A 13,506-nucleotide genomic window follows, 5' to 3' on the forward strand; every position below is an offset into this window, starting at 1 on the left:
CCTCCCAAGTTTTGGTAAAAGAAAACAAAGTGTAAAAGCTTAAAAGTTTCAAGGGTAACTACTATATCTGAAGCGAAACCAACCCAAAGGGTAAATATATGATACTTTAATTTCTAGCCAAATACATGAACCATATATTTTTCCTGCTCGTTATCTTAGGTTCTATGCATTTCTGACCTTGATTATTGGGGCAAACCACCCATTCATGAGTTTTTGGACCCCCATATATAAAGACAATAATGGGGGACCCTAGTGGGAAACCAGGGTTTTTAGGGTGGGGAAATATCAAAGGAGTGATTTACAGCAATAAGTATGGTCAGAAATGCAAAACAAGAACAAGATAACCAGTTGGAAAAGTATATGGATCATGTAAGTAAGTGAACATGAGCCAAACATGATTATTTTACACATTTGAGATTTGTAAAAGGGTACAGAACCTAACAAACACACCTAACCCAACCTAGTAGTTCCAAGGTCACAACCCCTAGACGGGGGCAATCCTCCGGACCCCCCTCCCAGGTGACAGCCCCTAGCCAGGGGCAAGCCCCCAGACCCCCTTCCCAGGTCACAAACCTTCCCAGGTCACAACCCCTAGCTGGGGGCAAGCCCCTGGACCCCCTTCCCAGGTCACAAACCTTCCCAGGTCCCAACCCCTAGTCGGGTGCAAGCCTCAGAGAACAACCTTGACATATGGAAGCCATGATGAAACTGAAGAGAAAAGGGGGTGGGGATGGGTGTTGTAAAAGAACATCTGGGAACTTAAGAACTACTTGTAAGCTGCTAATTGGTTTAAAAAAACCACATGACAGATACGTCATTGTAAATGCACAGAGAGCTCCGCAATCCATGGAAAAAAAACGCATGCGCAGTAAGTCCCCCTCAGTCTCTCAATGTAAACAAAGGACAGAGTAAAAAACATACTTCACATTTAAATCGACTGATACTTAAGTTATTATGCCCCAGCCCCCATTAAACATAGAGAGAAAAACAAGCTAGCCAGCACTAATGTAGTCCATTTCTTATAGCGAATTTCATTTTCGCTAGCAATTAAACGATCATATATTAACCAACCAGAGTACAAAACAAAGAGGAGTGACGAAAAATTCTTCACAATTGGTAAATACAACATTGGTCGATGAGCAAGAAGGGAGAGAAATTACGCTGGGATACCCAGAGGAATACAACCCACAGTAACCTACAATCAAGTTCAATGTCAAGAAAGAAGCCAAAGTCAAATATAGTCCAATTTCATTTGCATAACTAAATAAGTCTCGGTAAAACAACACGAAACCACATTTCCAAGTGAAAAAAACAAACTTTCATGCAGTAAATAATGTGCTTTAAACAAATTTGATCTTTATTTCCACTGCAAATAAGCCATTCTCTCAGTATCCCCCAACCCTTCCCCATGGACAATGGTAAGAATCTGGGACTTTGGGTAAGAGAAAACAGGAAAAAACTGTGATTATTTAACACTTTATAGATTTGTAAAAAGGCCATAGAAACTAACCCACCTAACCTAACCTAGTAGTTTCTGGTAAATCTATAGTAAAATAAGGGACATTTCTAAAAGAAAATTTTTTTGCTACAGTAAATGATGTGCTTTCAACAAATTTTACCTTTATTTCCACTGCAAATAAGCTGTTGGACCATTAAGATCGGTAATTGTTTACAACACCACGCTCTCCATTTACTCCAAAATAATGCAATCCTGCAGTTCTCATCTTCTTCCACAGTAATTAGGTGGTTATTTAAATTCTGGGAAAGCAATAATTAGCAAGATATGTTGAGGAAGGGGGAAGGGGTTATAAAGAGAAAATAGCTCGGTTTCCTCACTTAACGACGTGGAACTGACGTGTCAACATAGTCAACCAAACAGAATTCGTGATGCCAGCGTACATAAACAGAAGTTTGTGATGCCAGCGTACATTTGATATACTGTATATTGGAAATATACTTAATTCAAAATGGATTAATTTACTTAAAAGTGTCCATAAAATATGCAATTTACAAATAGTGACACTTTTGAGTAATCATTCAATTTTTGATTAAGTAATTTTTTAATATACAGTATATCAAATGTATGCTGGCATCACGAACTTCTGTTAATATACGCTGGCATCACAAATTCTGTTTGGTTGACTATGTTGACACGTCGGTTCCAAGTCGTTTGGTGAGGAAACCGAGCTATTTTCTGTTTATAACCCCTCCCCTTCCTCAACTTATCTTGCTAATTATTGCTTTCCCAGAATTTAAATAACCACCTAATTACTGTGCAAGAAGACGAGAATTGCAGGATTGCATTATTTTGGAGTAAATGGAAAGCGTGGTGTTGTAAACAATTAACTTAAGGTCACCCCCTCTATCCGACGGACACAAGTGGGAACCTGGGATTTTGGGTATGCCTAAACAAAACAAAACGTGATTATTTAACACTTTTGAGGTTAGGGTACAGAACCTAACAAACCCACCTAACCTAACCTAGTAGTTCCCAGGTCACAGCCCCATAACCGCTCTTCTCAGATCACAAACGATTATCTAACACTTCTGAGGTTTGCAAGAAGATACAGAACCTAACAAACCCACCTAACCTAACCTAGTAGTTCCCAGGTCACAGCCCCATAACCGCTCTTCTCAGATCACAAACGATTATCTAACACTTCTGAGGTTTGCAAGAAGATACAGAACCTAACAAACCCACCTAACCTAACCTAGTAGTTCCCAGGTCACAGCCCCATAACCGCTCTTCTCAGATCACAAACGATTATCTAACACTTCTGAGGTTTGCAAGAAGATACAGAACCTAACAAACCCACCTAACCTAACCTAGTAGTTCCTAGGTCACAAACCCTTGCCGGGGGCAAGGCCCCAGGTCACAAACAAAATTTTAATCACAAATAAATCCTTGCATTATAATAGAGTAAATCACAAATAAATCCTTACATCATACTGAAGTAAATCACAAATAAAACCTTTCATTATAATAAAGTAAATCACAAATAATTCCTTACCTTTTGATTGACACCTACGTCTCCTTTTGTCTTGGCAATCTTCACAGAAGCGTTGCAGTAGATGTGCTGGTCTTCACTAAAAACTAAGCTAGGCTTAGCTAGAATCGCACTTGAGCCAATCTTTGAAGGATATCATAATGAGCCTTTTAAAAATTATTCACCACACACCAGTAAACTTGACTATAGCATCCAGATAGCCAAAAAGAGCAGCCATTAGCTTAATTCGGGGCAAAATATCCTAAATTCGGGAATATTGTCCTAAATTCGGAGGTAATATCCTAATATCAGGGAAATTTACTCTAAATTTGGGAAAATACCCTAAAAAGGGCCTAAATTTATTGGACTCCAAAACTGGCATCCGACAACTATCGCAAATTCGCAATACCAGTGGACGTTAAGCGGTAACTATATCTATATTAATCCGCTAAAATCCTTGTAAAACTTTATTTTTTACTCCGCTAAAATCCTTGTAAAACTTTATTTTTTACTCCGCTAAAATCCTTGTAAAACTTTATTTTTTACTCCGCTAAAATCCTTGTAAAACTTTATTTTTTACTCCGCTAAAATCCTTGTAAAACTTTATTTTTTACTCCGCTAAAATCCTTGTAAAACTTTGTATTTGACTGAAGTCGTTCGTAATTGATTATGAAACCATTACATCATAATGATGTCACACTTCTCAGCCAATAAACTGTAATTGGAACTGAATGCGGTTGCGTATGAAAGTGAGTTAAAGGGCCGCTCATTAAAAGTAAACATTGCTTCAGTGGTTCCCAAACTGGGGGAAATTTTCCCCTGAGGGAGGGAGAATTTGAAGCTTCCGGGGCGGGGGGGGGGACAATTACATTATCTACTAACTAAAAAATATAATTCTAAAGAGCAAACAAAAGTCCTTTAATTTGTTATTAACTGGCTCTATGCCTATGCTTATTTGTTAATAAATGCTCTCTATCAAATTTAGCCTACTCGGTAATTATGTTTATCAGTATATTTGCATATTTGAAAATAAATGAGTAAATAGTCTCAAATGTGTTTGAACTACCCTTTCCTTCATACACACGAAGGGGGGAAGTCGGGATGGTTGAACTGGGTGCGGGGTGGGGGGGTGACAAAAAAAAAGTTTGGGAACAACTGCGTCTAGAGGAAACGTCTTTCCCGACTTGGAAAAAATTCGAGGTAAAATCTTATCAACCTCATTTAATTCCACCTTGTTCAAAATCTCATATAAAAACTATACTTTTCATATAGCTTTTCCCATGCTCTTTCAATGTAGATTATTTTATTTTAATATCGAGTGCGTCATGCTTCTGAAATCTTACATAGGAGCCCCCATATTTTGTGCAATTTTTCGTGGATTTATTATGCGTCCCGGAGAATAATGTATAGAGGAAAAAAAGGTTAGTTTTACCATTATTTATCGATTCGTCAAGTAATTTTTCCCCACCCACAACCTCTGGTTCCTTCTGTGGGGGCCCCATTGCCGTGGGATATATTAGGGTATATCTTATCTACTATTTATTTGCAAGAGAAATAAAAATCCTTTTCGAAGAAAACGGTGCTCTCTCTCTCTCTCTCTCTCTCTCTCTCTCTCTCTCTCTCTCTCTCTCTCTCTCTCTCTCTCTCTCTCTCTCTCTTTTATATATATATATATATATATATATATATATATATATATATATATATATATATATATATATATATATATATATATATATATATATATATATATATATTGTATATCCCAATTTTTATTAGTAAAGTTTGCCCTGTGCTTGACTATAATAATACCCAAGTTTCCAGGCCACAGACCTAGCCATGGGTAAGCCCCCCAGACCCCCCCCCCCCTTGCCAGGTTACAAACCTACCCAGGTCACAGACCTAGCCCAGCAAGACCCCCAGACCCACCTACATGGGCCACAAACTCTATAAGTAATTCACAAATAATCCCAATCGAGTTACAGTAGAAAATGTGCTGGTCTTCCAGAGACGCACATAGAACACTTTAAACTTTAGGGGCTAACACAATGAGCTTTTAAAAATCTGTTCGCTTCACTGGGTGTACCGTAATTTTCACCGGGAAACGTGGCTATTTCATCCGTATAGCCATAATGGCAGCCAGGCCTTCTCCATCACGAGGCTCAATACTACGCAGTACTCTAGAAGTTTTATTCCAGCTGTTACCAAGTTGTGGAATGATCTTCCTAATCGGGTGGTTGAATCAGTAGAACTTCAAAAGTTCAAAGTTGGAGCAAATGCTTTTTTGTTGACCAAGCGGACATGAGTCTTTTTATAGTTTATTTATGACATATTTGTTTTTGATGTTGTTTATAGTTTATATGTGACATGTCTGTTTTGACGCTGTTACTTTTTTTAGAAGGATTTATTGTTAATTTGTTCTCTTCATTTATTTATTTCCTTTCCTCACTGGGCTATTTTTCCCTGTTGGAGCCCCTGGGCTTATAGCATCTTGCTTTTCCAACTAGGGTTGTAGCTTGGATAGTAATAATAATAATAATTACGTTAGGTTCCATAATGCATATCCAACACATAACGCAACTACAAAGGAACTGAGGAGTAGCTCTTCTAGGAGAAGGACACTCCAAAATCAAACCATTGTTCTATAGTCTTGGATAGTGCCATAGCCTCTGTACCATGGTCTTCCACTGTCTTGGGTTAGACTTCTCTTGCTTGAGGGTACACTCGGGTGCACTGTTTTATCTAATTTCTCTTCCTCTTGTTTAGTTAAAGTTTATGTAAGAGGTATTTATCTCAATGTTGTTACTTTCTTAAAATATTTTATTTTTCATTTTTTCCTTTCCTCACTGGGCTATTTTGCCTGTAGGAGCCCCTGGGCTTATAGCATCCTGCTTTTCCAACTAGGGTTGTAGCTTACCAAATAATAATAATAATAATAATAATAATAATAACCCCAAGAAAACGGGGCATGGTTCACAGAACTACCTAAGTCACACTCAAGCATACGAACATGGCCAAATATGGTAAATTTCGCAATATGATAGGGGAAGGAATGGACTGGAGTAATTCCATTAGTAGAAAGAAAGTGGGAGGATGGCTATTGTGCCGGAAGCATAAAGTTGTTATTGTCCAACAAGATACGTACAAACTTTTAGTGTCTGATGGAGGGCGAGAAATAAACCCCTAAAAGTAAGGATACAAACAGGAGCAGATACGTGTGGTTTGTAAAATGTAAACAAAAGAGCGAAATGAATATTCCAAGGGATAGGATACACATATTTTGTATGATTTCTCGTGGATTTATTATACATCCTAGAGAATAGTGTAAAGAGAATAAAATGTTAGTTTTACCATTATTTATTGATTTACCAGTAAATTTTCCCCACCCAAAACCCACAGTTCCCACGGGGTGATCCCCGATACCTTAGGATATATTAGAGTATACCTTATTAACTAATTATTCGTGACATAAATCACGTCATTTCCAAAGAAAACGGGATTTCATTCTATTTAAAACAGCATTCTTTTGTTAGTAAAGATTTTCCCGTATTTTACTATAATGATACCTAAGTTTTTTGCATAAAGTATCCAAAAGTGCATATAAATAACCAATCATGATACAGGAACTAGGTTAGAATTAACTTTGTTTAGGAAGTTGCTTTCGTAGAGTTCAGTAGCCTAACATAATTCAGGTAGGGAATTCAAAATACCGCTTGACATTGAGCACCCTTAGTGCTTTAGCATTGTTGCAGATCCAAATTTTGTTATAACACAATGGCAACAGTGATAGGATTATTTTAAGATTTATTTAGAAACGTGCACTAAAGAACACTTTACTACTTCACAGTGCTGACAGAGAAGTTCAGAAAGTGCTTGAGACATTGCAGCCTACAAATGACACAAGTGAAGCTACAATTAAGGCTCTTACAACATGTTTTGAAAGATATCAGTTTACGGCTCAGGCATATCAGAAAGAAAATAAAAGTTTAAATGCATTTGTGACTAGTTTTAAGGCTTTAGCTGCCTCGTGTGAATTTTTAGAGTTAGAAAATATTATAGTAGATCAAATAATTACCCAATGAGAAAAAATGACTGCAAGATAAAGACTTAGCACTTGAAAAATTATTGATTATAAGTAGAGCCTTAGAAATTTCAAACAGGCAAAGTAACATTATACTTAATTCTACAAACAATAGAATGGAAAATGCTAAAATTAGCAAGATAGACTTCAAGTTGAAAGACCATGAGAATCAGAGAAGGAATACACCAAAGCCTAGTGACAGGAAGTTTCCTAACCCTAATGTTTATAAATATCCCAAATGATATAGGTGTGGTAAAATTGATCATCTTACATATGAAGCTAGGATATGCCCTGCTACAGAACAGGCATGCCTAAATTAAAGAAAGTCGGGCCATTTTGCAAATGTTTGTAGATTTCCTAAGCAACACACAAAGATAATGAATGCTGCAGTTGATACTATAGGCCAAGAAAATAATGCGGAAAATATTCATGATAATTAGGATAGGTTAGATACTGATTTTGCGTTTCACATAAATTATGTCAATAAAGATACAAGGAAACAAATGTTAGTTGAAGTGATAATAAATGCTAAAATAATTTCAATGCGAGTTGACACAGCAGCTGATGTATCAATTATTTTTGAGAAAACAGCGAAAACCATTCCTAATTTGTTATTAGAGGGTACAAATAGAGTTTTGAAAGGTTATAATTGTTCTGATATTTAGGTAACAGGGGCTTCGAACGTAGAAGTACAATATAAAGAACAGAAGTTAGATAGAATACCATTGACAGTAGTTAGAGGTTAAGGACAAACTTTACTTAGGTTAGATTGGTTATAATATCTAAAATTAGATTGACCTATTTTGAAGGTTACAGACACACAAGATGAACACAAAAAATAAGTGTCTGTGGATAATGATTATAAGAGTTTAAAGAAGTATTTGAAGACAAAGTACAGTTAAAAAAAAAAAAAAAAAAAAAACCAAAGGCAATTTAGCTTTGAACCAGATAGTACCAGCTATTTTGCTCTAAGAACAGTACCATGTGCATTAAAAAGTGCAGTTGAACCAGAAGTCAGGAAGTTAGAAAGTGAAGGTTCATGGGAAAAGACTACATATTCAGAATGGGCTACACCATTACTTCCTATTCTGAAGGAAAATAGTCAGGTTAGGTAGGTCATGTGGAGATTACAAGATAACGTTGAATCTACAGAATCAGGAAGCTCAACATCCATTACCAATTCCAAAAGACATTTTCGATGTACTGTATTTTCCAAGTTGAATCTAAAACAAGTATTTCAACTGCTTCTCATGGGTGAAAATTCACAAGAATCATGTACCGTAAATACATTCTTGGGTTTGTATAGACCAAAGAGATTACCTTATAGAGTAGCAAGCAGTCCAGCAATATGGCAAGTAACTATGGATAAAATTTTTGCAGAAATACAAGGAGTATTAATTTTCATAAATTATATTTATTTCTCTGGTAAAGATAAAAGAGAACATATAGAAATATTATAGGGAGTTCTGAAGAATGTGTGAGCGGGCAGTTAGGTGATATCTGAGAGATGCCAAAATTGTAACTAACTTTATTTCAACAGACAGCGAGCTTTTATAACAATAGTTTCAGTGAAAGAAGGGCACAAAAATTCAAACAGATCGATACAAACATATACAGTAAATAACAGGTTATCAGTGCGTGGGGAGAGTAATAACGACAATATACAAAAAATAGAAATACCGTTAGTGTATGAGCGTGTGGGAGACTTGTGTGGTATATGGCTCTCCCCTAAAAAAAGACATACATATGAAATAGGTTGCCATGCTCTTCAGAGGTGCCCTGTAGGCGTGTCATCTAGCAGGAGATATGCACACTTTAGGTGATCAATGGAGACCCAGTCTGCTTTGCCGCAGATTTTGAGGATGAATGCTTTTCGGCGTACGACGGATCACGAGGAAAGGGCCCGTGTAAGGGGACGTTAACGTTGGCTTGTTAATGTCGTTGTGCAGGAAAACATGCGTTACTAAGAGCAGATCCGTCTGTATGTGATGTTTAGCTTGACCTTTTAAGTCTGGTGGCATGTAGTAAATTCTCCCACAACATGACGTAGGCGCTGGAGATTGTCGGGGGCGGTTGCAGACAGAAAAAAACTCGTCAGGGACGACCAACGGGTTACCATACACCATTTCAGTTGGAGTGGTCCTTAGTCCCAGGATGACCCAAGGAAGCTGGTTAAACCACGGGAGAAGGTATCGATGGTCTAGTTCTACCAGTACTGACGACACAGAAGAGGTTGGCGTTGTAGTCATCAAGAGGGATTGTCTCCCAACGAAGGGATGTGCAGGATGTCCTACATGAATTGTACTTTGGATCTTTTCGTTGAGCTTCTGCAAGGTATTGTAATCCAATCCCAGGTGAAAGGCAGCCAATTTGTTTCTTGACAGGGCATCAGCAACAGGATTCACTTACCCAGGGATGTGCTGAAGGGTACAATTGTATTCAGCCAGGGTGGAGAGATGTTGGCGTTGAGGCGGACCAGGCGTTGGACTGATGAGTCAAGACATTTCAAGAAATGGTGAAAGTGACAGACAGTCATGTGCACCACCAGCAATCTGCAGTCGAAGGTAGAATAGCCGGATTCCACCTTGGACAGTTTTCTACTGACAGAGGCCAATGGTTGGGGCAAGGCGTTGACCACCTGCTCGAGGACTGCTCCAATAACAACGTCGCTGGCATCGGTGAAGAGAAGTAGAGTTGCATATGGCATGGGAAAAGTAAGAGCAGCAGTGGTTGATAGGGCATTTTTTGCATTGAAGAAAGCTGCCTCCAACCCCGACTTCCAACATTTATGGTGTATATTTGAAGAATCTTTCATACAACATACTTGCAGGTGTAATCTCTCACTGAAACTTCTCTTGATCCAAACTTATATGGCTTTAGAAAAATAGATGGGTTGTAGACGCCTGATATTTGTATTCATATGCTTCAAAATGATATCGCCATAAGCTGCAACTACCAGAAGTATGCATCCAAGAGATGTAATTGTAGACATCAACTAGCATTATGATGTGTCCTTTACAAATGTCATTTTCACAGTTTCCAATGTATGAATCCCAATGGACTTTGAAAAGGCTAGATTGAAGATAGGCATACTTTGGGCCATGAGAAGATACATAAATGACTATCATCATACAAAACTTTTTAAATTTAAAATTTCAAAATCTGTATTATATATGTATAACTACTGTTTCAATTAATTCATTAGCAGGTAGTGTGACAATGACAGTTATCCTGAATGCACTTCTGGGTCCTAAAACCGACTCAAAAGCCCTTTGCCTAGTTTTTTGCTGTGGTATACAATATTATTTTCCCACTTACACCTATAACAGTTTTGTAAATGTGTTAGATGTGATATAAGGGTCTATTATTTTGACCTTAGCAGCTGTGTTTGGGGTGTATAAGGATTACCCAAGCTGCTACCATGATTCAGCATGTGTATCCAAGTTTGTTTTTACTCCTGCAGTGGTCTCTTACATCAAACTTTTGAGTAACTTAGGGGACATGCAAGTGCACACAGGACCCCACGTAGCAAGAGGACCCACTGTAGATTTCAATAAGTATAGTCGAGCTCTTCATGTACTTAAAAGTTGGTCCCATAAGAATTACTTGCTAAAAGAAAAATTTTCATTTCAATGGTATCGTTATAGGTATTAGGTTGAACAGCATACCAGAAGCTGGTTGAGATACTACCACTAGAGAGTTATTGGGCCCTTCGACTGGCCAGACAACACTACATTGGATCCCTCTCACTGGTTACGGCACACTTTTCCTTTGCCTACACATACACCGAATAGTCTGGCCTATTCTTTCCACATTCTATGTCCTTAAAACTTAAAACACCGAGATTACTAAACAATTCTTCTTCGCTCAAGGTGTTGAATACTGCACTGTTATTGTTCAGTGAATACTTTCATCTTGACAAGGGTAGAAGATTCTTTACCTATGGTAAGTAGTTCTTTTAAGAGAATGGTACTCCAAAATCAAACCATTGATTTCTAGTCTTGGGTAGTGACATAGCCTCTGTACCATGGTCTGCAACTGTCATGGGTTATAGATCTCATACTTGAGGGTACACTCAGGCACACTATTCTATCTTATTTCCCTTCCTCTTTTTTTTTAAATCATGAAAGATATGATTTAATGTTGTTACTGTTCTTGAAATATTTCATTTTGATTGTTCTTCACTTTTCTTTTAGTTTATTCCTATCCTCACTGGGGTGTTTTTCATGGTTGGTGCCCTTTGGCTTATAGCATCCTGCTTTTCTAACTAGAACTGTAGCTTGGGTAATAATAGTAATAATAATAATAATAATAATAATAAGGACATCAGAAGATGGAGGAAATGAAGCGGCAATGTTACCTTCCGGGTTTCAAGTTTTGACGAGATCTCAAACATATGCATCCGATATACACATGAAGTAAACTGAAATGGGCCGCAAAAGAAATCGATTTTAGAAAAATCAAACTAATTATTGCTGTAACAGATGCAAAAAATTTCAGGAATGTTTAAATACCGATGATTCATATCTTGCATAGATATTTGGCCATCACCAGTCGTATTTTTCCCTTTGTTGACAATAGCATCACGTTTTTTTGCAGCAAGGACGCATCAAACAATGCACTTTTTTTTACCTGTTCAAGGTAATGTGTCATTTGCATTATAAGAAAACAAATGAATAGTGAATAGTGGTTTATTGTAGCCTACATCTTTTAGTACTATTCAGTTTAACAACAGATTCATAATTACGAAGCCAGGTGAGTATGCTATCTAAAGATAATCCTCATGATATTTGACCATTTCACAAGTAATCCTCAAGAACAACTCTGTAGTCACGAATGTTTCTGCAGTCTGCACATTTGCACGATGCAGTGCAAGAAAGACCATTTTTGTTATATGAGTAATTGTTCCTCCCGGCACATAACCACTTTACAGCCACACTTGACCAACTCCAGCACTGCTTGTGGGGCTGGCTTGTTAAGACACTTCACAGGCTCGAGTTTCTCATCCGCTTTCTCTTCCCATACATTTTCCTTCGGGTGAGGGAGGATTGGTCTGGGCTGTTTGTGGGATTTGTCTCGCTTAAGGATGAAGCTCACTCTCTGGATGTGTGGCTTGAGAATATCCTGTGTTGGTAACAGTTTTTTCCTTCAAAATTTTTCATCTTGAAAAGTTCCCATCGCAGGTCGCTTACTGTTGCACACAAACTTTTGCTGTGATAAACCAAGCAAACAAATCTCTCCTTATGGTCGAATACAAGTTTGTCAGGAACAGCCATAGATCCGAATCTCGGCAATGTCCCAATGATATTGTCTGTTGGTGCCAGGGACAGAAACTTCATAATTAACCTCTTTTTGGAAATATTGAAGAATTTTCCAACCCAATGTACGCCTGTGAAGTTATGTAGTCCAATCTATGCTTCAGACTTATGCCTTAATCGTACAACATCGTTCTTTGACATCAATCGTTTAGTAAAACTTCCCTCTGCGGGTCAAATGTTTCACATCACTGTGTACTCTGCAAGTTGCCACAAGGTCTATAAACAACACAAGGATGTCTGTGTCTGGTCACAGCATGTAAATGACTGTGGCATCAAGGACACGAAGAGGGATTTGTGTGCCTGCCTCCTCATGAGTATGTGTCGATAGATCTGAATCAAATAACCTCTCTTTGTTTCTCAATGTTGACATTCCATAAGCAAAGATAAACCCTTTCTTGCTTCCTGCAAAATGATCCAGTAACCATTTCCATAAATATTCGATAAGTTGGCTTTTGGTGTCTGCTGGATGATCTAGAATCATGCAAGATCTATAAAAAGTGGAGTTTGGATGCTTGCCACGAAGGCCACATCTGATGTTGGTTTATGTTTGACCAGTTTGCTTGTTTTGACATTTTCCACTAGCTTTTGTGATATAATGCCAATTGTTTTGTTTACAGTGCCATCTATCTTTTCATACACTATTTTCAAGTCTGTGGCGAACAACAATTGCTTTAGAAAGAAGGCGAACATGGGTAGGTTCACATAAGGCATGGTGCCTTCAAAAGTTCATTTATTCCGATGGTTCAATAGTTCTCTGGAAGTACTTTGGCAACATCAGTGACACATTCTAGTGTCTCTTCTGACCCGTGATGAGCCACATCATCCACGGCTTCAGGAAGTGCTCTGCTGCCCATTACATGCTCACTTTCATTTAGCCGATTTGTCTTAACAGATTCCACACCTGAAACATTTTCCTTTTATCTTTTCAGGCGAGTTTTAGTGGAAGGTCCCCGTTGAAGCACTCCTTTCACTGAGCATACACTTTTATTATTCTCTGATGTCATTCATGTTCAGCATGACACCGTTTGACAGCAAACAGTTCACTGCATTTATAGTCTATGTGTGAGATACATTTGCAAATATTGACATCTGACCCTGGACAATCCAATCTCAGAGAGTC

General features: G+C 37.9%; 1 protein-coding gene across 1 annotated transcript in view; it reads right to left on the bottom strand.

Annotated features, from left to right (window-relative positions):
* The window catches only part of LOC137620081 (uncharacterized), a 489,014-nt gene extending 485,770 nt beyond the window's left edge, over positions 1–3,244 (bottom strand). Inside the window, exon 1 of the mRNA XM_068350356.1 lies at positions 3,012–3,244. The gene's annotated coding sequence lies outside the window, so the exon portion shown is untranslated. The remainder of the gene's footprint in view (positions 1–3,011) is intronic.
* Positions 3,245–13,506: the final 10,262 nt, after the last annotated feature.

This window comes from Palaemon carinicauda, chromosome 26, assembly GCF_036898095.1.
Source record: "Palaemon carinicauda isolate YSFRI2023 chromosome 26, ASM3689809v2, whole genome shotgun sequence".
Classification (NCBI taxonomy): domain Eukaryota; kingdom Metazoa; phylum Arthropoda; class Malacostraca; order Decapoda; family Palaemonidae; genus Palaemon; species Palaemon carinicauda.